A 24728-nucleotide genomic window follows, 5' to 3' on the forward strand; every position below is an offset into this window, starting at 1 on the left:
AGACTCTCAAATCTTCCTCACGTTTCCTCTCTCGTCAGAGAAAAAATGATGAGTTCTCTCCAGATGAAGAACTGTACATTCTCATTTCCCCTTTCTTAGGCCAGGAGGGTGCCATAAGGCTCCTCAACGAACATGGCAGCCTTCTCAATTAATATTTCATTATACAAACAGAGGAAACCTATCTTTGCAGTAATCGGTAACACAAGGCATACCCAAAGTTGTACACGAATGTGCTTCAAAGGAGGCTTCTGCTGGTTCCTGCCTGGCAATCTGCAAAGGTGCTCCAAAGGCAGAGGTGACAGCACAATGAGTCACCTGCCCCAGAAACTTAACTTTGCATAGACAGAATAGTACAGCAGTATGTACCAGGGTTGTCAATTATTTGCAGCTAATGCATGTGATTAATGCCAAACAAATTAACTAAATTAAAAAAAAATAGTTGTAACTCACCACAGTTTTAATTGCACACTTAAATAGAATACCAATTTAACATTATAAATATTGTGGATGTTTTTCTACATTTTAAAATATATTGATTTCAATTACAACACAACAACAGTGTATAGTGCTCACTTTATATTTTTTATTTCAAATATTTGCATTGTAAAAAAAAACAAAATAGCAATTTTCAATTCACCTCATACAAATTCACTCAGTCCTATTTCTTGTTCAGCCAATCGCTCAGACAAAAACATTTGTTTAGATTTACGAGAGATAATACTACCCACTTCTTATTTACGTCACCTGAAAGTGAAAACAGGCGATCACATGGCACTGTTGTACCTTGCGTTGCAAGGTATTTTACATGCTAGATATGCTAAACATCCATATGCCACTTCATGTTTTGACTAGTAGGCTCTAAAGTTTTACATTGTTTTGTTTTTGAATGCAGAAATGTAAAAAGAAATAATTCTACATTTGTAAATTGCACTTTCACAATAGAGATTGCACGACAGTACTTGTATGAGGTGAACTGAAAAATATTATCTTTTTTTCGTGTGCAAATATTTGTAATCAAAAAGAATATAAAGCTCTGAACTTTTCAAGCAGCAGTGCGTGTTTATACCAATTCCTGGACCAATAATTCAGCACAATCTTTTTTTGAAGTATCGATACAGGATACTACAGTCAGAAACAACTGATAACTAGCGTAAACACTTGTATGAACTATGCATTATTATTCCAATTGTCCATGGGGGAAAGTGGGGGCACACAGGGAAGTCAATTAGTGTGCAGAACCTTCCATAAAACGGCTCAGTTTTTAACTATAATGAGGTTGATCAATTTGCATGCTCTGAAGTTGTACTAGTATTTTCAAGATATTTTCAAATGGTTTTAAAATATATTTTGTATTAATGGAAATAGGAATATTACAATTCTCAGTGGGTTTGGTTAGTTTGGGAAGCATGTTGTAGCAAGGGCTCTGCTCCCCAGACACACTGTGGATAGCCCCCTTTGCAGTGGTGGGCAAAGGCTCATTGCATCCTCTGCTTCCCCTTGTGCACTACCTGGCTGTACACAATTTTGCCCTTAATATTTTGCATTTGATATTTTTAAACCATACATTACTTTTGCATGGGAGGGCTTGCCTTGATAATGTTAAGATATTAATTCTTTTCTTTTTGGAGACTATCCAGTACATTTAATACCACTATTCAGCACCTTCCATTCACCCTTAAAAAAAAAAAAAAAAAAATCTATCAGTAAAGCCCCTACCAAGTAATTATTCATATAATCTGTTACATTTGGGCTGGTGTGCTAAAATCTCCCAAAGCTTTCCCCAAATATTATTATAGTACACACATTACAGCACAGAAAATATTATAGGTCTCTTCTTGCCAAATAAGGACATTGAAGAGTATTAATTAAAAGCATTTTACTTTTTTAATAAAACGAACTGAGTAGAACTAACCACAGCAATTTCTCTTTTTATAATTTTCTATAAACATTTTAATTGGCTTGGGTTGACACGAGTTCATACCTCTTAAATCCACTTTGTAATTCAGACAAAACCATTAAGTTTCACTTGTTTTTTGCATCAAAAACACATGAAACAGTGATTTCTGAAGAGTTTAAATGCTAACCCACGAATCAGTCCAGATTTCCTCAAAGTTCTGTCTCTCAAATCTTTTGACAACTTGTCCTCAGTTTGTAACTAAACAACAAACAAGTGTGAATATATGCACGATTTTTTGGTTTTTTTTTAAATCAGTAGCAGGAAACCAGAGAGTAGGAGTTGTAGAACAAAAGATCTAAAGTGAAGTAGAGGAGAAAGATTTGCTTTAGGTTTTCCTATTTTCTTTATTCTAATACAATTTCTGGGTCAGCATTAGAAGAAACAATATCTGATTCTTTACCATTGTCACACAACCACCATGTGAGTTTTGCAGTTTCAGATTTCACTGTAGATTTTTCACACTTCTCTAATGCTGACAGAATGACTCATTTTATGATCCTTTTTTCTCAGGGTATGTCTACAAGAGAAAGGTATGTCGACCTACATAAGTAATTACTGCAGCGGTGCATATAGGAGCAGTGGAAGCTCCCTAAAAGCGGGAAGGCCACCGGCGCCCAAACCGCGCTCCCTCCCATGCTGCTCCTTCCCCCCCACACACACACTCCCGAGGCCTAATCCCCCACTGACTCCTTTCCGCCCCACTCCCCTCCCCCACCCCCCATCACTCGCCTTTATGGCCAGTATATCCTCCCACTTTTAAAAGTGATGTGGCCATGGCCCCTAGGCCCTGCCTGTTCTAGCACTCCTGGGTGCATGTTCACACTACCTTCCTGGGGCTGGTGGTGCGCGTCCCCCGACCTAAGAGGCGCAGCATGGGAGTGCTGTCTCTTAGTTCTGCTGGCAGCTCCCTGCCAGGAGCTTGGCTCCTCCACAGCCTCCCGGTGGCCTGCCCCCCTCTGCTACCAGAAGCCGACCAGGGTTTCTCACCTCCCCATTCCCCACTGGATCCCCCCAGGGCTTCTCAACCCCAGAAAGTAGGGTCCTGTTTCCCTGGCTTCTATCAATTTCACTGCTCCGTGAAATTAACAAGGCTGCCCGGCTCCACCTGGGGAGCATGCAGGGGAGGCGTCTCACCCCACCTGGCAGTTGGGGTGAGGTGGGGTGGGGCAGGGCAGCCACCCAGCTCTCCAGGGGAGAGCCTGCTGTGGAATTGACAAGACAGCCAACACCTGATGTAAGGAACGCAGTGTCTATACGGACACTACGTCACCCTAACTACACCGACATAAGCTTACACCTCTCATGGAGGAGGAGTTATGTCGTCAGTGCAGTAGGGCACTTACATCAGTGGGAGGAAAGTTGCAGCGTAGACACTGACATAATTCAGTATAAGCTGCCTAATGTTGACATAACTGTGTCGTATAGATAGAACAGTGATACACAGGGTTAACAACAACCAAAGACAAAAAACTCAAAACATGCTATTTTTTTGCCAACCAGATGTTCATTTTTCATGGTTTCTGAACTTTAGATGATATTTTATTCTAAGCAGAAGAGAGCTTCTATATGTCTCTGCCTATAAACAATTTTGAAATCATAAATCAAGCTGAAGAGGAGGATTCATTATTATGATCCAGAATACAAACGAACATGTGTTCAGAGAATAGGGCTACAAGAGTGAGACCCAGCATACTGCTGAACCTTGTAAATACAAATCCCCACTCCCATCTCTTTGCCATCAAAAATGGTGAAACAGAACATTTGCTGGAATTTTGATGTGTATCTACATGTAAGACACATACACTAGTATGCTACATAGCTGTAACTGAAACAAAACAGTTTTCTAAATATGCTTCTATTTGATTTTTCAAGCAAAAAAGTGTGTTATGACTAACATTAAGCCAGAGCTCTTAAGGATCACACTGTATGTGCCAGCTGGCAACAAACACTCCTCAGCATTTTTCTCCGTCTGGACTTAGCAATTTCCTGCCTCAGTCTCTCTGCTGATCATTTTAATCTTCTGTACTTCCTACGAACTGGTACTATTTCTGTGAGTCTTGCTAGTCACTCGCCTATTTTGGACTCTTTGCTGTGAATCATCATTATGCCAGTGACAACCATATTTATTTCATTCTTACAGATGGCCTTTGTTCTGTCAACACAGGTGGCAAAAGGAAAGGACATGGATGTGGAAGAATTTTATGTTTTGAATTTATCCCTTGGTTTTATCTGATGGCAGCTTGTTAGACTTTCTTCTCCAGAAATGTGAGTGTTAATGACCCTTGATACTACATTATTCCACAGGAAGAAGCCAAAACACTGGTATTACTAATGTCAGATACAGCACTCTGGACCACTATTGCAAAATACTGTAGTATTTATCTGTTTGCTCTTTTAATAAGGGGCCCTCTGTCATTTGTGCCACTTTCAGTAAGGGTAAATATTTAAATTTATTCAATCCCTTTCAAGCAAGAGGATCCCAGTACTTACAGACAAAATGCAGCCATCTTTGGGATGGAAAGAAACTTTGGAAGAGGAAATGACTATCGCGTTACTCAACTGATGCTACAAGCGGACTTTTTAAGTAGGCAGAATGTAATTATCTAGCTGGAATTTAGCCAGACCATTGGAGTTAACACCTCTGCAACTGCAAAAAGCTATCATAAGATCTTTAGTATCATAAGTAAGTTTGACACCTCACTACCAAGGCAGATGCTGTTCACTTTTCTTTTTTAAATCTACTTAGAACAGTCATTTGACTGTAAACACGGATGCTTGAAATCCTTCTTGTATATACACAAAAGAAACCCACACCATTAAAACTCACTGAGATACCAGAATGAATTTGGTCTCGTTATGTCCATACTATATTTATGGGCTGATCTGTGCATAATTTTACTCATGTGAGCAGTATTTACTCATGTATGTAGTCACACTGAAGTCAATGGGATTATTTTGCATGAGGAAGGCGCTGCAGGGTCAGCCCCTCTGTCACATATGCCACGAATATTATTGCAATCCACGTGATTATAAAATTATATAACTGCTTTCTTTCCCAAGCTCTGGTATTCCTTTCAAATGTAAGTAAGGAAGCAGCTGACTCTGAATTCTTTATATAAACACACACACACACACACACACAATTTAATATTCTGGCAATTTTGTTATATCAGCATTCTAATCTTATATTCTAAGGGTTGAATTTATTTACTTAACTGGAAAAAAGAAAATATTTCTACAAGAAGTTATTTAGACTTGGCATGCAATTTTATACTTCAGAAATAATCTGTGGCAAAACAAAACAGCAAAATAGAGGAGATGAACATTTATAAAGTGCCCTTAAATCCATCACAGAATTTTTATATGTTAACACCTTGCCCCTCCCTGCACCCCCTTGACACCACCAAAAGTGCAGTCCTTATTTTGAATATTTTTATCCGATATCTATTTTGGTGGGTGAAGACTTCAGTACATAACGTAATCAGAGAAACACATGCACTAAGATTTGGGACATACTACAAGATAATGCCAAAAAGCGTATTCTTTGAAAATAAAAATAATATATGAGCCCATCGTTTAATTCATACACTGGCTCAGCATATAATTCTGAACATATTGTGCAACAGTTGTTTACTGGCAGTTATCTTTCCACCTCATCTCTGACCAGTCTGTTGCAATTACATTTCTAAGATACAAACTGAACCCCTTTTAGAGTGCACATTAGTAACAGTCCTGTCATTTCTCATGGGAGGTTACCATGAGAAAAAATTCATGAAATATTCACAGCCTAACTTTACAGATGGCACTTTAATGTTCATTAAATGTCATCCACCATGACTTGGATACTTGGGGGTTTTCATAGCCTAAATTATAACGCATGGCATAAAATGAGCATCTACAATGTAGTTTATAATCATGCATAGACAAAAGTTCGACTATGATTGTGTGGTGGAATCACTTTCACAAAATACATAAACTGAGACCTTGAATAAGGATAACTTTATCAAAGAGCAAGAGGAGGCAGACATTTAAAGTACGACCAGTGATGAGCTGCCAAAATCTTAACCACCGGTTGCCTCCTCACCCCACGAGGGGGTCGTGGCCCGCCCCCCCAGGACTCCTGCCCCCCCCCCAACTCCCCCGTGTTCCTTGATGCCCCCCCCAACGGGACCCCTGCCCCATCCACCCTCCTCCCCGGCCCCCTGACTGACCCCAGAACCAGGCAGAAGGGTCTCGTGGGCCACCGTAGTGGGTGCCCACCGCGCCCCGCACCTAAGAGCCAGGGGGACCTGCCGGGAGGCAAGGTGGGGAGTCCCGGCAGCGCTTACCTGGGGCGGCTCCCAGGAAGCATCTGGCAGGTCCCTCTGGCTCCTAGGGGCGGGGTAGTGTAGCAGCTGCTCCCCCCACCGATCACATCAAAAGTGGCACCTTAGGCACCAACTCCGTGGGTCCCCCCCGGGGTCAGACTTGCCCCCCTGGGCATCTCCCTCAGGCAGCCCCAGGATCCAGCCCCCCCCCCACCCTGCTCCCTCAGGAGCCCCCATGGGGAACATTTGGTGGGTGCAAAGCCCCTACCAGCAGCTCCCCGCCCGCAGAGAAGAAGAGCGGGGTGGGACGTTCCGAACAGCTGATTTTTGGGAAGTGGGGGGGGGAAATGCAGAGAAGAAGAGTGGGGCGGGACGTTCGGGGCGGAACGTTCGGGGCGGAGGCGAGGTGGGGCCGGGGAGCTGCTGGTGGGTGCTCTGCACCCACCAAATTTTCCCCGTGGGTGCTCCAGTCCCAGAGCACCCACGGAGGTGGTGCCTAAGGCACCACTTTTGGCTGGTTGTTAAATTTAGAAGCCCTTTTAGAACTGGCTGTCCCGATTCCAGGGAACCAGTGGGAACCGACTCCAGCTCACCACTAGGTACGACCCTGAAAGGTGCAGAGTGCCTCTTGTGAGGTTTTAGACATGCTCAGCTCTCAGTGTAATCACTGTGGATTGATCATGCTTAGTACCAGGCAAGCTGTGCTCAGCATCTTGCAGGAGGTTGTTCTTTCAGACAACAGAATGTGTTCAGCTTTGCCAACTCTCAATAATCTCATGATATTTGGTGTTTTTCCTCGAAGTCCCAGCTCCTGGGTGACACAATTACATGACAATCTCAGTTTTCACTGTTAAAAAAGTAAGTTTCTAGTTCTCATGGTTGCAGAGAAAAGTTTTAAAGCGTGATCCTAAAGGCTCAAAATCAGAAGGCAAATAAAAAGAACCCAAAACATTTTTGGAAAAAAAAAAGAAGATGTTTAAGCTAGTATTATGATTTTCTGGGGATTAACTCATTATTTTTAATGCCTGGGGTTGGCTACACTTCTGAACCCAAAAGTCATCTCAGTGGCATAGAAATCATACAAATAGAAAATCAGGAGCCACACCATAAGAGGGGAAAGGCTACAGATTATCATTATGCTCTTTGTAATTGATAGCATCCTCTCTCCTATTATGGAACATTTTAAAATATATAAAAAATCCTGAGCATTGTGGTCTGCATCAAATGTACCAGACACTACTATATGCCATCAACAGGCATACATCTCTGTTGCTGCTATATGTTATCTTTATTAAGGGTGTCTTGCCCTTTTTACTGAAGCCCCGCAGAGGACCACCACACTATACAGAACAAAAAGATGAAAAACAAAAGACCTTGCAAAGCAAATCATGATTACAAACAGGGAGGAATAGCATTTCAGCACCTCTCCAAAACTTGTACCATACATAAAACTTACACATTTCTCCAGTACACACAACTGCAACTCTGCTTTTGTGGCTACTAGTTCAAGTCTCCCCCGAGGACTAAAATTCCACCTGCAGTGACTTGGTTAATAAAGAGAGCCTATCATTCAGGAACGAGAGAAACAGCACACAAACGGTAATATGATTTTAATATAGGATCATCTGATTCTCATCAACCAGAAAAAAAGACTGCAACCCACAGTTCACAAGTCAGCATTACTGTTTTGCAAGCCAAAATTAAGACTAGCTTTTCAATGGCAATAGTTCAATAGCTTCTGACACTGACTTAAAAATTTAAAGGTAGGTTATTTTGGGAGGGTTACCTTTGTTTTCTTTATTACAGGCCCTGTTCCATTGGACAAGGTTATCTTTCAAAAAGAAAAAGCGGGCGGGGGGGGGGGATTATTCCATACCCACCAGGTGAATAGTGCTGAGTCAGATTGTACTGATGACAGCTATGCAAAAACTTTAGTACATATCTCTACTTTCCACAAACAAGTCAGGGCAAAGCAATAGTGCAGATAAAAGGTTTCAAGAAGTCAGTGTTAGGAAAGGTTCTATTTGCAGCAACCACAAATTGTATTTAACAAGAAGCCCCCAGAAAATGACACAGTAGCAATCATCACTTCGGTCAAACCTTGGAGAGGAAGCATATTGAAGAGTAAAACCCTAATTCCCCAACAAGAGCCAAAGTATCTGGTAAATAAAGTTACGTTTTCTTTTAAATGTCAGTTCTGAAACTAAAACTAAAAAAATGCCATGAACAAAATGTCAATATTTCATTCTCCTTCTGCTTTCCTAAAAGAAACCCTGGGAAGCTGCCCACATCGGGAAAGGCAACACTGGTGCTGCTGACACATGAATCGCTCCAGGCAAGTATAATCAAAACTAGGCCTTTTCATAATTATTGCTTCATGTCCATTCTTGTACGTACAGATTCTCCTGTTGAACTAAATTACCTGAGGAGCTGATCAGAGTTCCAGTCATCAAATCCCTAATTATAATATTTTTCAATGACAAATTGCTTGAAAGACCAAATTAAAATAGTTTGTCTCTCTCATCAACAGAAATTGGTCCAATAAAAGATATTGCTGTGTCTCTCAAATTAAAATAGGGCAGCTCAGTGTCCTGATGGTGGAGCTCTATACTCTACAGAATTTGATTCCCACTGCTAGTCATTAATTTTTCAAGGCGTCAGAGGCTGGCAGTGCTAGAAAACCAGAATGTAGGCTCCAATACTCAAAGGTGCTGGAAATTAATAGGCAGCAGGTTTAAAACAAATAAAAGGAAGTATTTCTTCACACAACACACAGTCAACCTGTGGAACTCCTTGCCAGAGGGCGTTGTGAAGGCCAAGACCATAACAGGGTTCAAAAAAGAACTAGATAAATTCATGGAGGATAGGTCCATCAATGGCTATTAGCCAGGATGGGCAGGAATGGTGTCCCTAGCCTCTGTTTGCCAGAAGCTGGGAATGAGCGACAGGGGATGGATCACTTGATGATTACCTGTTCTGTTCATTCCCTCTGGGGCACCTGGCACTGGCCACTGTCAGAACACAGGATACTGGGCTAGACAGACCTTTGGTCTGACCCAATAGGGCCATTCTTACATATTTAGGTGTCTAAGTCCCATTGACATCAATGGGAGCTAGGTACCAAAACACTTTTGAGGTTCTGGTCATGGAGATTAAGGAGCTCCGTATTATTATCAGAGATTTGTATAGCCTATAGCATATTGTCTGGGTCAAGTGCATGGCTTAGTTTCAGACAAAACCACAACTCCCTAATATTTCATGTCTTGAGTTGTATTGGGTAATTGTTCATCAACTCCAAAGGCACTCAAAGATAAGATACTGCAGAGTTCCAGTCCTATTCCTTAATGCTCTTCTTGTAAATTGGGCCATTGTGGGGGTCAGCAAGATGACTTTGACCCAGATTTTTAATGATACTTAGGCATTGCTGCAGCCATCATAGCAACATCTGATTTAGAAGATCAAGTCTCATTTTAAAAAGGGATTTTTAGGACTGATGAGCCTAAATCTTAAATTCCTAAGTGCATAAATTCCTTCTGAAAATGAGGAAGGCACCTAAATCAGTTGGACATTACAACACTGAGCACAGCAATGCGTAGATACCTTTAAAAATCTGTATGCAGGTTTGTTGTAGCTGGTCCCAAAATATTAAAGAAGGTCAGTGAGGTAATATCCTTTATTGGACCAACATCTACTGGTAAGAGAGTAAGCTCAAAAGCTTATCTCTCTCACCAATAGAGCATGGCCCAATAAAAGATGTTACCTCACCCACTTTGTCTCTTTAAAAATCTGGACCTTTGGCTGCAGTGCTATCAGAATGTTGATGACACTAAGGTTTACTAATAGATATGTAGATTTTAAGATCAGAAGGGACCATTAATTAATCTGTTCTTAGGTCCTGCATAACACAGGCCAGATAATTTGTGCCTCCATCTCATCTTCAACAAAAAAAAACTTCAAAAACAGACTCCAAGGAGAGACTGCTGAATTGGAATTAATTTGCAAATTGGATACAATTAACTTAGGCTTGAATAGAGACGGAGTGGTTGAGTCATTATACAAAGTAAAACTATTTCCCCCCCCCCCCCCCCCCCAGAGGTTCTTGTTAACTCCTGGAAATGGCCCACCTTGATTATCAAAGGTTTTCTCTCCCCCCACCCCACTCTCCTGCTGGTAATAGCTCATCCGATGAAGCGAGCTGTAGCTCACGAAAGCTTATGCTCAAATAAATTTGTTAGTCTCTAAGGTGCCACAAGTACTCTTCATCTTAAGTGATCACTCTCCTTACAATGTGTATGATAAACACCCATTTTTTCCATGGTCTGTGTATATATAAATCTCCTCACTGTATTTTCCACTTTATGCATCCGATGAAGTAAGCTGTAGCGCACGAAAGCTTATGCTCAAATAAATTGGTTAGTCTCTAAGGTGCCACAAGTACTCCTTTTCTTTTTGCGAATACAGACTAACACGGCTGCTACTCTGAAACCAAACATCTCAACTGATCCAGCAGGCAGAGTTAAAAGACTAACCCAGCATGTGGCTGAAATTGAGGCACTGATGTGACCCAACTGCTCAATCCAGACAAGATGGTGGTGTTGCTGGTAGATTGGGAGAAAACCAGAAGAGCTGGCAAAAATAATATCTGCCCTATAACTGAGGGTACTCAATTCGCATTGCTAACTGGAGTTAGCAACTTGGCTGTCAGTCTAGACTAATAGCTGCACTTGAAAGGTCACAAGCCAGAAGTGGTAAGAAAGGCATTTTACAAACCGTGCCTGGCTAGGCGGGGCCAGTCTTTTGTTTTGGATGAGGATCTTGCTACTTGCTACCTGTGCCTTTGTCAATCAAGAGTAGATTGTCACATTAGATTACTGCAACGTGGTCTACATGGGACAACATCTTAAATCAACTGAGAAGCCGAAACTGGTGCAGGAGGCAGCTTCCCACTTGATTTACAGGACACCCCACAGAAAGCACATGACACCTGCCCTCGGGGTTTTGCACTGGTTAACTGTGAACTTCTAGACAGATTTTTGTATGGTGTTTGCTTTGACCAATGAAGCTGTGATAAAGGAAGGGCGGGGGGTGGGGGAAGAAGGGGGAAGCTCCCTTTTATGGACATCCAGCCAGCCAGTAGCTATAAAATCCCTCTTAGTAGCTATTCTCTAATTGCTCTACCTCTAAAGGGTTAAAAAGTCTCACTGATATGCATAGGTAAAAGGAAGTGAGTGGGCACCTGGCCAAGAGAGCCAATGGGAAGGCTAGAACTTTTTTAAATTGAAAAAAAGACTCCCCTTTTGTCTGTCTGTCTGTTGTTCTCCCGGGGAGAGGCGGACAGATTAGCAGCTATACTGTAAGAAGCTTGAGCCAGGTATGAAAAAATCATTGGTATCATACCTAGAAACTACTCATTTAAAACCCCACATATGTAAGTAGATCAGGAAATGTCTAGGAAGATGTGATTAGGTTTATCCCTTTTATTTCTTTATGGCTTGTGGATTCCTCTGTGCTAACCCCAGGTGCTTTTGTTTTGTTGTTGCTTGTAAACTTTAAGATGGACCTCCAGAAGCTATTCTTGGTGCTTACTCCTTGTAGTTGCTCTTTTAAAAAAAATCTAGCAATAGCCTGAGTTCCTAGATGTATTTCTTTCTTTTTTTCTTAATAAAAATTTACCTTTAAGAACAGAACTTTTGTGTCTTAAGAGGTTTGTGCACATATTTAATTAGCTGGTAGCTGATTTCCTTTTTTTTTTCCCTGCCTCTCAGCTCTTCCCTAGGGGATGGGGAAGGGCTTGAGGGTACCCCACAGGAAGGAATTCCCAAGTGCGCCTTCCTGGGCTCTCAAAGGGGTTCTGCACTTGAGTGGTAACAGCATCTACCAATCCCAGGTCAGAGAAAAGTTGTAACCTTGGAAATAATACAAGCCTGAAGTGGCAAATATTAATTTTTAGAATCCTTGTGGGCCCCAACCTTCTCCACTCGAAGTGCCAGAGTGGGGAATTAGCCTTGACAGACGCACTAAATGGCCTTGGACCAGCCTACCTGAGAGATGGCCACTGACACCATGATACAATGCCACAGGTGGCTGCGCTCATGTTAGAATCACTTTGATATAACAGAGGAGTAGTAGCTGGCAGGGTGTTCTCTGTAAGGACTTTAGGGCTCTGAAATGCACTGCCCACCCCAGTCTGAAATAGCCTTATTTGCTGACTTTCAGGACATGCTACAGAGCCCATTTGTTTCAGTTGGCTTTTGAAAAGTGGTAGAGGGTGGTGAATGGGGTGTTAGCACTTATATGCTGCTTCTTAGTAGAAGAGGTGAATTTTACTGTGTTTGATTTTGTAATTTTAAATAACTGGCAAAATGCTCACAGCCTGTGAATAGGCTTTGTTTCATTTCTTCTACATATCAAGGAAATGAATTTTTTTTTTTGGAGACAATTCTAGATTGTGTTTGTACTTTACAAATCCTAAATCTAAAGGAAAAATCTGAAGTCAGAAAAAAAATTAGTTTAACTTTTCATGCTCTCCTGCATGTACTCACAAGAAAGATCAGAATGAAACAAGTGAAAACATGTAACCAATCATGGGGAACTTGTAAGAATCTTCGGCTGTTGTTAATTAATGTACTCTTTTTCTACCGAACAGTGAAAATGAAGGATCAAGAACACAGGTTAAGACCGGATACAGTGCACATAGGTGATACACAAGTTTTGTCCAGAACAGCGCTACAATTGCATCTTAATGCTGACCTATAATACACCCTTTTCCACTAGCCCTGCTCCTGCTCCCTCCCCCGCCCATTACCAATCGAATATTGCTAACCATGCCAAACTGTGTGACTGTGCCAACTTGTAATACATTTTAAACAGGGATTAGACTGAGTCCAAACTCATTTTCACTTGTGACCCAAAATTCTGAACTCAATTTAGCAAATGTACTAAACAAATACATCTTAATATGCTGAGCCCTTTAATATATACACCAATTATTACATTATTCTTTAAAGCGTTCACTGCAATTTTTTTTATTTTGTCCTCCCTCCCACATTTTAGGATCAGAATAGTTAGAGGCAAAAAAACTGCTTACATCCTTGAGTCCACCTACCTGCAGGGGCAGGATATCAAACACACTGATTTAGGACACCAAAGACTGAAAAACACTGACACTTTCAAAAATGTAAAAGAGAAAAAAAAAATACAATTCAAGTAGTTTTAAAGAAAACTCTACTTTCTCAAAGTGTAAAACAAGGATAAAACATTGTACTCAAAGGAAATAGAACTGAGAGTATTATGGGTTAGTAACTTAGAAAAAAATGGCTCCATATTGTATCTGACAGAGAGAGAAAGAAACCCTGATTTCATTTACCTTTTCAAACTTACTACCTCTCTTGTTTTCTCCCTTTCTACTGCCCTAACGTTATTTCTGAAGACAGAGTAATCAATGGCGATGTGAAGGTTATATGGAAAACTTCACCAATAGAATTATTTCAACTTCATTTGAAAAGTTACTCTGTTGGGCTGTGTCCAAGATGTACAACTATACCAGAGAGTAGAGCTGGGATTTCATGATTACTGCCATTAACATGAGGCTACAGATGGAGCTACACCAGTTGATAGCAAGTGAAGATCTGGCCCAGGATTTTTAAACCAATCATTTTAAAAAAAAAAAAAAACGCAACAGTTTGGGGTTTAGCAGAATACTACAACTTTTGGCTTAATTAATCCTATTTTGTAATTTCTTCATGGCCAAGAATGTTTTCCTTTGTACCTGTACAGTACCCGAGTCTTTTAATACAAATGAGTACTACACTGCATTCTGGCCTATCGGGTAAAGCTTGTATAAATCTACCTGTCACATGCCTCAATCAATGAGGATCTCACAACTGGAAGTAAGCTGCATAGCAAACAGACACGAGGCTGACTGAAACCTGCTGAGTGGGCTAACAGGGTGTATTAAGTAATTTATTAATAAGATCAGCTCTTAACATGGTTAGGAGAGGTTTGAAAATTTTTTTTTCTTGACAAGAGTGTAATTCCTTGTTCAACAGAGCTAAGAGAACTGCCACATTTCCATCTACCCAATTAGCTTTCACTGTCTTATTCTAAAAGCATATGGATGAATTCCCAGTTTGTTATGAACACAAATCTACTAATAGTGAAGTTATTTGGAATTGTTCAGGTGTTGTTAAAAACAAAACAAAAAGCAGCCAGGGTAAAGTCAGGTGAGAACCTGATAACGCTATATATTCAGCCTCGGTCCAGCTGAACACAGCATTCAAAACCAACTAATCAGGCAGAAGTTCAACACAAGGACTTCCATTAGGGTTTTGTTTGAGATTGTTATCGCTCTTCATGTCAGAAGGTAAGATCAGAGGAACTTCTGTATGCAACACTAATACAGCAAAACAGATTTGCCAGAGGCAAAGAAAATGCACGTCTTAGTTGATGTCTGATCACAACATCTGATAGTTTACATTTAACAAAGCTTAAAAAAAAAAGTGGATTTACCGCATCCTTAATTTAGTGCTCACGAAAGTGAAAGCCATACACTACCATTGCCTAGCACTAAAAACACAAAGGAACTTGCTGAGAAGTTTTTTCATAGCGTGTTGCTAATGCACTCCAATCCTGACCTACAACGTTCCTGTAGAATTCTAAACTGTTTTGAACAGAAAATTCATATCACACCAAATTCTCAGGTGGCTTTGTGATTAGGGATGTAAAATGTTAACTGGTTAACCGATAAGCATCAGTCTTACCAGTAATGTATTCAGTTAATGTATAAATGCCTAATGTACACATTAAAAACACCACAGCAATACCATTTCATAGTGTATGTGGAACTAGGTTCCACACTGTTAGGAGTCAGGACCATTGCTATGGAACTGACGTCATAGGCAAAGGAACTACAGGTGCGGGGGGTGCTGCAGCACCCCCCCCCATACACACACACACACACATCCTAAATTCCCATGCCTAAGTTGTGAACTCATTCATGATTAAACATTTAATTGATACTTTTTAAAAACGCTATTTACATCCCTATTTGCGATACTGGCAAAAGCCTATTAGGGACTAGGTTTAATTTGTACAATACTCATTTGTGACCTAACCCACTTTCAAAACCCATGTCTATAGAGATTAAACATTTAGCCACTATGCCACCCAGCTGCGGCCTGTAATATTAAATGACACTTAGATAAGCGGGTACCATTTAGATAATTATAAATTTTTCACTGACCGAAAGATACATCATTCAGATATAGTATTATCTAGTCTTTATTGGTAAAAATAGACATCTTGGTTTCGGCCCAAGATATCAGTTTGACTTTATAAAAATGTCTACAACATAATATGATCAATAAAATTAATATTTAATTAGAAAAAGAAAATCAACAAAAAAAGTGCAACCAGATACTTTTCTTTCACAGCATTTTAACCTTGGTGGATCATAGTTAAATTACACTGTATCAACACCCATTAATTTTTTTTTTAATCTGTAAAGCCATGAGAACTTCCAGATGTTTAAAATGTTTAAACATTACTGTGCAGTGTTGTGAAAAATATCACAGTATTGACTAGAAATAGCCTATACACAAAATTCCAACTCTCTAACATGAGAGAAATGTTAAAAAAAAAAAACCCTACAAACAAATGTTCATAAGTAGTTAAATGTATATATTAGGGCTGTCGATCAATCACAATTAACTCATGCAATTAACTCAAAAATTATGATTAAAAAATTAATAGCTATTAATCGCAGTTTTAATCACATTGTTAAACAATAGAATACCAACTGAAATGTATTAAATATTTTTGGATGTTTTTCTACATTTTCAAATATATTGATTTCAATTACAACACAGAATACGAAGTGTACACTGCTCACTATTATTTTTATTACAAATATTTTCACTGTAAAATGATAACAGTATTTTTCAATTCACCTCATACAAGTAATGTAGTGCAATCTTACAAATGTAAAAAAAAAAAAAAACTACATAACTGCACTCAAAAACAAAACAATGCAAAACTTTAGAGCCTACAAGTCCACTCAGTCCTGCTTCTCATTCAGCCGATCGCTAAGACAAACAAGTTCATTTACATTTATGGGAGATAATGTTGCCCACTTCTTATTTACAATGTCACCAGAAAGTAAGAACAGGTGTTTGCATGGGACTTGTGTAGCCGGAACTGCAAGGTATTTATGTGCCAGATATGCTAAACATTCATATGCCCCTTCATGCTTTGGCCACCATTCCAGAGGACATGCTTCCATGCTCATGACACTCAAAAAAAAAAAATATGCCCACTATCCTCCCTGTCAATTAGGCCATAATCGGGGTGTCATCTTCAACTCAATCCTCACCTTCAGGCTGTGTGTTAATCTTCCTGCATTTTCCTGAATAACTCCTCTAAGATTATGGCCTTTCCTCTGTGTCTACACAACTGAAGCTCTCATCCAGGTTCATCATCATCTTGTGTGTGTCTACTAGTGCAACTTCCCTTTCTCTGGTCTCGACAATCTCGTATTATGCCACCTGAATCTCTTCAAAACATTGCTGTGTGTGTCATTTTTCAGATTTGTTGCTTCAATCACATCACTCCTCTCTTTGACTCACTCTTCTCTATTACATCAGGCAAACTATGTCTTAATTTATAAAGCTCTTTACAACCTCTCTCTGCTCCACCTACCACCTTTTGTACACTATCAAGATGTCCACTCACAACTCTGCTTTATCTATGACACTGGCCTTCACCACCCATCTGTTAATTTCCAAACAAGCACCTTTGCTCTTGCTCTCATGCTGCCCCTCATACATACGAGTTGCCCTCTGTAACCATCTGCAAAGCCACCTCATTTTCCTTGTTCAAATCCTTCCTTAAAAACACCCATCTGCTGTGATGCCTACAAAAAAAAACTTGAAGGGTTTAGCAGCTGATGTGCTTATCATGTCGATCAGTATTGTCTCACTGTTTCCTTGTGCTTTCCCAATCTGTTTGTGGCATCCACCTGTTGTCTCTCATCTTACACTTAGATTGCAAGTGCCTCGGGGCAGAGACAGTCTTTGTTAAAAGTCTGAACATTGTTTAGCACAATGGGGCTCTGCTCCATGACTGGGGCCCTATGTGTGCCCATAATACAAACAACTACAATCCAATTCCCATTGATGTCTATGGAAAGAGTACCACTGACTCAGCAGGAATTTGATCAGGTTCTCAAAAAAAAAAAAAAAAACAGTTTGGCTTTTTTTTTTTTTTTTTTTTTTTTTTTTTTTTAAATCGACCACTGAATTGTCTTGCATTTTAAACTGTTTGTGGCAGCTAGTGCTCCCCACAGGGTGAGCATTAATACAATACGGATGTATTATTGCAAATATATCACTGAGATTTCATATCATCTATCTAGGCTTTTCTACCAAGCCCATCTTTCCAGTATCTAAGGCTCCAAATCAACAAAGCATTTAAGCACATGCTTACCTCTACCCTAATTGAGCACTTAAGCACCCGCTGTGAGTTCCTCTCTGCTTCTCCATCCTACCCTTACTTAAGGTCTAATGTTAGGCTTTGTCTACACTGGACTTTCATTGGCAAAACTTGTGTCATTTAGGGGTGTGGGGAAAAACACACATACCCCCGAACTACAAAAGTTTTGCTGACTAAAAGTGCCAGTGTGAACAGCCCTTTGACAGCAGGAGAGCTCTCTTTCCGACAAAGCTACCGCTGCTCATTGGGGGTGGAAGTTTTTTTTAAGCGGGAGAGCTACGCTGTGTGCCTTTTATCAGCCTGGCTGTAGCGGCACAGCAGTGTCGCTAAAAGGTGCGTAGTGTAGACATAGCCTTAGACTGTGAACTTTTCAGGGCAGGGACTGTGTCATTTTGCCTGTACTGTGTACCACCTAGCACCGTTTGGGGCTAAAAAAATAATAAATAATGCCCTCTCAGATCCTGTGCATAATGCAATCAGGTTCTAAACTCTCAAAACTCACTTCTTTGTTTAGTTTTTCAACGATGACCCCACTCCTGCTTTCATTCCTAATATGGCTCCTTCAAGCCCTAAAACACAGTACTCCACTACATTCAGAAACCTGACAAACCAATATTTTAATATATGACAACATCAAACCATGTACATAATAAAATTATATCTTTAATGGCAATCTTTTCCCTACCCTATTGTTTTTCATCCATTAATGTCCTTTGTTTAATTAAGGATCTGGTCATCCAGAACCTACTCCCCCAAACAGCCTCACTGACTTCAGCAAAACAATCTGTATGAGAAAAGATTATTCACATGAGTAAAGCTGACAGGACTAGGTCCTTAGCTACTGAGCCTGCAAACTCTTATACATGAGACTAGTCCCATTGAGTTCAATGGGACTGTTCACTTATGCAATTGGGTCTTAGACGATAAATGCTTATGGAAAGAGGCTTTGAAAAAAATTTGTTACTCTTTGTTTACACTTCACATTTCTGGCACTACAGAAAAACAAATAATAAATTTCAGCTAGATTTTGCTTATGCCAATGTACATTTATCTGAAATAAATGTAGCTGTATTTGTTTGGATGTATGAAACGCGTATGTGCTAATATATGAACATACATATATTTCTGGAGCTCTTTAAAAGGTAAAACATTAACAGAAAATTGAGTAGCATATGATTTACTTTTTTTGGAAGGCTTAGACCTTTAATTTTTTAAAATCTATTTATTCATGCACAAAGGCACTTGTTCATCCCCCTCCATAGACTTCAGAGCCCAAGCCATAACTTCAAAGCTCTGTCTACACAGCTATCTTTAGAGCATTCACATGAACCCCACCAGCCCAAAGCCATCAACCTGAGCTGGGAGGCTCGCTTCTGTGGACTGGATAGACAAACCCTTTCAAGGGTAAACCCATGTGAATTCTCAACGTTTTCAAACTTTTTTTAAACTGAGGGCAAAAGAGTCTTGGTGGGAGACAGAGTGAGGTTGGGGGAGCAAACTTTTTTATTTTAAATTCCTGTTCAACAATTGCCAAATGAATGTTTTAGATTGAGTACTGAATACAACTACCACACAAGGAAATAATGAGTATCTGCGGCAATGAGACCCGAGTTCCTCACTCTTCCAAGTTTCCACATTTCTCCACAGAGACTGGAGGAAGAGAAAAGTAATATGAGTTCCCCTGGGGAGACCCATTAGCTTCCCTGCCTGATCCCATCACTGTAGCTCCATTTACCTTCTGATATATTCTAGGTCCTCAGCAGTATTGATGTCCTCCAGTGTGCAGAACTCATGAGAATTAGCACAGAGGAGTCTGGCATGGCACAAGGGAGGAGCTGTGAGGTCACTTGCTGACGTTGTCACAATTTCTCTTCTACCTCCCTCGTAGAACAGGAGACAGGACACAGAAGATTTGGGATTTCTCTAGGGAATTCAATTAGAGTTATAATAGCCTTCTAGGAAAATCTCTGCTGGGACAGTGGATAGATAGGGCTCATTTACCTGGCCCTATCCCCAGCTTGTCTGCTCTTCCCTGGCATATACACTCTCTTTTAGCTCATGGGAAGAGGAGATACAGATTTCTCGTTCCCACATACAAGCAGCAGCAATGCAGCATGCCAATGGTCCCCGCTGCATGTAGATCTTAGTGTAATCATTCAGCCTGACATTATTCACTAGTTTTAGGATTCACTTGGAATTTGTGTGCAAAGTGAGTAAGAATAGTATAACCATCCCATCTCTAAATAAAAGCCATTACATGTACACACTGAACAAGACATGAAACTTAAAAAGTTACTCAACCACATTCATAACTAGCAAAAGAAATAAAATCACAATGCCAGTCAACCTTTCCACAAGTGACAACACACGATAGTATTAAGAAAAACAACCAGTAAGCTGTAACTGAAAAGCGAGCCAGGCCACAGTGTGGATCCAATCTACAGTGATCTCAGAGAACCCTATCCTAAGCTATCTAGGTTTCGGTTATCTGCAGCACTAATCTCTCTCTTCTCTCTCTCTCACTCAGATAATTTTTTTTTCAAATTTAATCTGATCAGTACCAGTGTCACTAAGTTTGCAAGTCTAAAATATTTGGCAAAGATTTTAATATATGCAACACTGTGATTGTCTGCATTTGTAGTTTATTCATATCTATATTTTGGTGACAGCTGTAGTTGCGGCCTACTGCACTGATCACAGAGTTAAGAGTCAGGAGATCTGAAATTTTGTCCTGACTCTGCCACTGAGTAATTGTGGAACCTTGGACAAATCATTTAAGATCTGTTACCCCCATCAGTGAAAACAGAAATTATACTTGTCCACGTTTGTAAAGCACTTTAAAAATCTATGGATGAAAAGTATTATATAAATTCAGTATGGAGGGAGTGGTGACAGGTACTTATTGTAATTATGGTACCTGTATTTTTGGAAGAGGATATAAGAGATTAGGTGACTGTGAACCAAAGCATTGCATCTCATTCAATAGGCACATGGAGCTGGGTTTAGGAGTCACCATTTAGGAATGAAAGTCCAAAGAGAGAACAAGTTTGTTCTGAGAATTCTCATTGGCATCCAAGACTCAGCTCAGCTCAGTTTGCATATTAATGATTTAAACAAGAGTATATTGGAATGTCTAGTCATTAAGTAGAACATGGTAGATTTTGGGAAACAGCCAAGGCAACAATGCTAAGTCAAACTCTGACTAGTTACTGTTATAATCTATAGTGATTCAACTATTTTAGGCCTCAATTATTCTTTGATTTTCAGGGCAAACTATGAATTTAAGTACTTCCCCTTTTGCCCTTTACATTGTACTTGCTATAGGCCAAGTGAGGCTAAGAAAATAACATTACATTTTATTTATGGAGTTTCTCCCACCTTCGCCGAGTTGCTTGTCATGACAAAACAATAAAAGACTGAGCTATTCTTTGTCTTTTTCTCATGACATATCAGTTTCCTTGAACTGCTTGACCTCATGGTCTAATACAATCAAAGCTTAATGTAAATCCACTTAAGGCACTAATTTCAATGGTTCTTTATTCATTTGTGATCCTTTAATTGTCACATGTGCAGTATTATACTGTATTCTCTTAGCTCTCAGTAAAATCTGTACAACTCTCTACCTACCCATCCATCCACCTACCCAGTTACCCATCTAATTTCTCAGTGCTCACTAGTATTTAAAAAAAAACATTAGTCATTAGTTTAAAATATGTATGAAAAATATATAATCCATGACTCCTGACAGCTGTGGCCAACATCTTCCTTACCAATTATTAACTACTTGGGAGATATTTTTATGTCTTCTTCAGAGTTTTTATTTTCAGCTCATCTGCCAACACAAATCAATAATGTAATAAGGTAAGGGAGATGTGTTTTACTGGTCCATTATTATACATTTTGTATGACTGAGCAGTTCAACCTCTTCCTCCCACTCATGAATTTCAAGTCCTTGTGCTGGGCTCTCCAACAGTTACACCACTTTATGTACCACAGTGACCTAGCAGCGTTCCACGCATCTTGGATCCAAGATTGTGTTTATTAATCTCAGCAGCGTTGAAGTGTTAAACTAATATTGTAAAAATCCATATAAAATTAATACATTTTAGTATATTCTAATCACTTGAGGCTCAATCCTGCTCCCATTAAAGTGAGAGGGAAACCTCCACTGATGCAGAATCAGGTCTTTGGTGTTTCTGATTTTGGTGATTTTATTGTGCCCTCTCTTTTGGTAACTTTCCCCATATATGAGGAAAAAATCAAACCCTCAAATGTAGTATCTGATCAGCTGAAAGATTGGATTGGATGCTCCCAACACACTATCCGCCCCCCTCTGCACTTGATTTAAAACAATATACACATTTATCATTTCCACATTGACTTACGAATAACTAGCACACATATGCAGGAAACGTAAGATCAACATACCTACGGCTGCTACAGAACGAACAGGTTAACACAAAAATACTTAAAAATTGCCAAGTCCACAGCTACAAATGCATGAGCCACTTAACAAAAATCAAATAAATCCTAGAGTGGAGAAATTTGATAACAATGCAATAAACTAGAGTTACTATAGAGGCTTACCCTACCAGAGATCCCAGTGCAACACACAAACAGAAAACACTGATGACAACAAAAGAGAAAGCAAAGACCCCAAAAGGGAGTGAGTTTCCTGCTAGTGCTGACAGAAGGAACCACAAATGCACTTATACTGGGCGATACACTGCCCTTCAGCAGCTATCACCGAGGGCGGGACAAGCACGTTCCTGCTACGCAGCCCAGCAGCTCTGTAAGGAAAGTATCAAGTAAAGTTCAAGCGCACGGCGAGCCTCTGGGTGGCCGGAGGCGGCCAGGTGAGCGAGGCAGCAGTGGCAGGCGGGCGGCCCCGCCGCCTCATTAGCTGGCGCTTGCGGCTGGGCTGCAGCTGGTTGCGCTAGGCGAGGGATTTGTTTTGTTTCGATTTTACTCCGCCCGGACACAGCCCTGAGCTGAAACCGGAAACCCACGGGCGTGATCCCTCAGCCTCCCGGGCTTGTATGGCGGGGCCTGCCCCGAGGTGGGGCCGGGGCTTCGGTTTGACAGCAAAAGCCAAGTTCAGCACGATCGCTCCATGTCTGGGGGCCGCTAGCCGCTCCTCACACACTCACACTCACACCCCGCGTGAGCCCGGGCCGCGCCGCAGGTCGGGACCTGCCCTCTCCTCTGCGCGGACCCCTGCTCCGGCCCCGGGCTGCGGCTGGGGCGCTCCGCTCCCGGCCCCGGGACACCCCCAGCCCGATACGGCAACGCGGCTGGCTGGCGGGCCTCTCTCTCTCCCGGAAACACCTTTGCTACCAGCGCAGGAGCGGGCCAAACGGCTGGGAAGCCCAGCACGGTGCTTTACCCCTTAGCAGCCGCTGGGCAATGGGGTGAGGCCGGGCACCTGCACCTGCCTAGCCCGGTGCTGGGGCCGGCTGTGCCAGCGCGCAGGAATCCCGGGGGCCGGCGGCTCTCTCTGACCCGGGGTGGGGGGGAACACCTAATAAAGGGGAGGGCAGGGAGGCAAATATCACCCCCCTCCACACACTGACAGAGCCACCACGTCCTCCCCCAGCCCCAAGCACACCGCTAACGAAGAGCCCACCGCGGTGAACAAGAGGCACGTGTGCCGCCGCCGTCGCCGCCGGGCATGGGGCCCCCGCCGCCCCCCGCGGGGCTGAGCAGAGGCACAGCCACGAAAAACAGTAACAACGCACCCAGCGCGTCCTCTCGGGCTCCGGGGTCTGCGGCATCCACCAGCGGCGTGGAGAGCGACACGGGGATGGGGGGACCCCCCCCTTCGCAGCAACCCACCCGGGCGGGGAGCGGGGGGGGCACCGGCTACAGGCTGCACCCGCCGCCGGGGAGGGGAGAAAGCTCCCCCCGAAGCGGAACTCTGCGCCTCTCTCCCCGCAGCTAGCCCTGGGCGCTTCCGTCGCTCAGCGAGGAGCTGCGGCTTTGCGGCTTTGAGATACAATTGCCGGCGCGGCTGCCGTCGCCCAGGTTCTTCCCAAGGTGGTAGCGAGCCCGGGCGCCTGCCTGCCCCCGTCAGCCGCCGCCGCAGGCAGAGAGCCGGGGCAATGTGCTGCACCTGGGCTCAGGCGGGCCGCGCGGGCGTCATGTCGGGGCGGGGCGGGGCTGGGCTGCTGCGCCGCTCCAAACCAGGAAGAAGAACTAGAAGGACACAGAGAAGAAAGATGAAGCTCCTGGCTCAGCGTTTCGAGGAGTTGAACATCAACGAGCATTATGGGAAAGGAAAGCAACGGCCAGTTCAGTCCGATAAGCTCGTCAGGGGCTGGGCAAGAGAGGCAGAAGAAACCTCTGATACCTGTCATAGGTAGTGCATAGTGTGGAAGGAAGGGGAAATGATATACTTCATATTTAAAGGAAACTCTCACACACAGGTTTGCAACAAGACTAGGATTGGAATAGATCTCAGCTCTGTAATAAATAAAGCACACACCCTGCATAGTGCTCTGGAAATCTTCAAGGGGCACAGTGAATGTATTTACAGTCCTGACAAAGGGAATCTTTCCTATTAGGATCAAGGCTCTGCAGCCATATATCCCACTAACTACACACGGAGTCACAGTGAGCATAATGGAACTACTGCTTTGTTTTCAGGATCCAGTGTTGGTAACAGTCATGGTTTTATTTCAAGACTCATACTACATAGGGTGTTTCTTAAAGCTCCAGAACAAAGAATCCTGTTATTATATGAGAGGCTCAGCAAATGTCTAGCCCTTCCCATTGTAGAGAAGAGTTTAAAAACATTGAGCCTAGAGTGTCAAAAAACCAGAAAGCAAATCAAAACCCAAAATGTATTGAAAAAAAAAAGTTTTAAGCCAAGCCTGAGTTAGGAGGCCTGTTGCCTAATATGCCGCTGGCATATAAATATGTATTACCTGCACAACATTAACATAATATAATATTTGTGGTTAATGCACATATTCCAT

At 41.8% G+C, this 24728-nt stretch overlaps 1 protein-coding gene across 2 annotated transcripts in view; it reads right to left on the reverse strand.

Annotated features, from left to right (window-relative positions):
- MBP (myelin basic protein) overlaps positions 1-23729 on the reverse strand; it is a 163517-nt gene extending 139788 nt beyond the window's left edge. Inside the window, exon 1 of one of the 2 annotated variants that reach the window (XM_074944736.1) lies at positions 23490-23729. The gene's annotated coding sequence lies outside the window, so the exon portion shown is untranslated. The remainder of the gene's footprint in view (positions 1-23489) is intronic. The other variant, XM_074944737.1, reaches the window with a different exon arrangement.
- Between the last annotated feature and the right edge of the window lie 999 nt (positions 23730-24728).

The sequence above is a fragment of the Natator depressus genome, chromosome 2 (genome assembly GCF_965152275.1).
Source record: "Natator depressus isolate rNatDep1 chromosome 2, rNatDep2.hap1, whole genome shotgun sequence".
Lineage (NCBI taxonomy): Eukaryota > Metazoa > Chordata > Testudines > Cheloniidae > Natator > Natator depressus.